Raw genomic sequence first — 1,366 nt, 5'->3', positions numbered from 1 at the left:
ACTTATTAGTAGTTTGGCTCAGAAAGTAGAGTTCCTCATGAGGAATAAAAGTTCTTCCTAGAAGAATACAAAGCAGAATTTCAGGCAGCTTTCTGAAAGTAAACCAGTCATTGTGGCTACGCAACGGGACAAGTGGAACTGAAAACAGTGAAGGCTTTCGGGATGGCTGGGATTTGCACTAGAACTTGGCACAGCTTTTGTTCTCTTACTCCGGGACCCCATGCCGTTGCTAACGCCATAGACGGTGGTCACGGCACTTGGTCCGACCCCGACAGCAGCACGAATCTGACCAGGAGGACATCAGAAGTGTTTTCATACGTGTTTTAGGGCTTTTTCAGGTCAAATCTCAATACTTTCACATAAATCATTAAAAATAGAACAATTTCTTTGCTGTTTGCAGCATCGTACGTAGTTAGTGGATAATCATGGTGAGAGAACTTCCTATCACTCATCAGGGATACACTGTCACACGGTCAGATTTTCAGCATTTGCTGGGCAGCTGCTAGATGGTAAAGGAAGTTTTCCGTTGCCGGTGGAAATCGTCTTTGCTTTAGTGCCTCAAAATTGAGAACCAGCTTTTCTCCATCACCAGAAACTTCTGAAAATGGTTCCAGGTGGGTGAAGATTTCTCTTGTTTTTAGAGAAATATCCTGTGTAACTTGGCTGTCTGATTTCTCCGGGTCTTCTGCAGACTGAACAATTAGCTGACCGATTTCTTTGTGCAGTTTGCTCATTGTCATGGCCTCTTTCGCAAGGGGGGGCGATGGTAATCTCGCGCTCCGCCAGATTCACAGACACATCGTAGAGGTCTGACCTGTTGCTCACCTCCAGGGCCACAAACCCGGCGATGTAACCTGGGCACGTCTGCAGGCCTTCCAGCTCGTCGGCACTGAGGTGCACGTAGGGATGCAGGATGGTCCAGTCCTGTCGGTGCCACACCAGGGCAGGCAGCGTCCTGGTGAACTCCTGGACGGCTTCTATTTTGGGGTGATAGACGACAATTCTCTTCTTTAGCATCAGTGCTGTGTGTAAGATAACGGTTTCCAAACTGAGATACAATGTCTTTGATAGAGCCTGCAAGATAAGCCTTGCGGGCATCAAAATCCTTGCTAAGGAAAGAGCCATTTTCTTCGCTCTGGCATATCCCCTTTGTGAGAACTGCAATATAACTCTCCATCATTTTAACTGGGCCCCCGTGTTTCAGGTACATTCTACACAATATCCTAGTGAAGGCGGCATATTTCTCTGGGTTAAAATCTTTGGCGGTCAGAACAATAGAAAAATGAGTCACCTTTATCAAAACTGAAGAATCTGGAACTTCCACTGTTGTGATATAAAACCATGTTCTTCTGTACTGACCGAAGAC

The 1,366-nt window shown here is 46.2% G+C and overlaps 1 pseudogene; it reads right to left on the bottom strand.

Annotated features, from left to right (window-relative positions):
• Nucleotides 1–473: 473 nt before the first annotated feature.
• On the bottom strand, nucleotides 474–1,360 carry LOC115285176 (annotated as a pseudogene).
• Between the last annotated feature and the right edge of the window lie 6 nt (nucleotides 1,361–1,366).

The sequence above is a fragment of the Suricata suricatta genome, unplaced genomic scaffold, assembly GCF_006229205.1.
Source record: "Suricata suricatta isolate VVHF042 unplaced genomic scaffold, meerkat_22Aug2017_6uvM2_HiC HiC_scaffold_4954, whole genome shotgun sequence".
NCBI lineage: Eukaryota > Metazoa > Chordata > Mammalia > Carnivora > Herpestidae > Suricata > Suricata suricatta.
The sequence above is the reverse complement of the archived record's forward strand: the minus strand, read 5'-3'. Positions and strand labels throughout refer to the sequence as shown.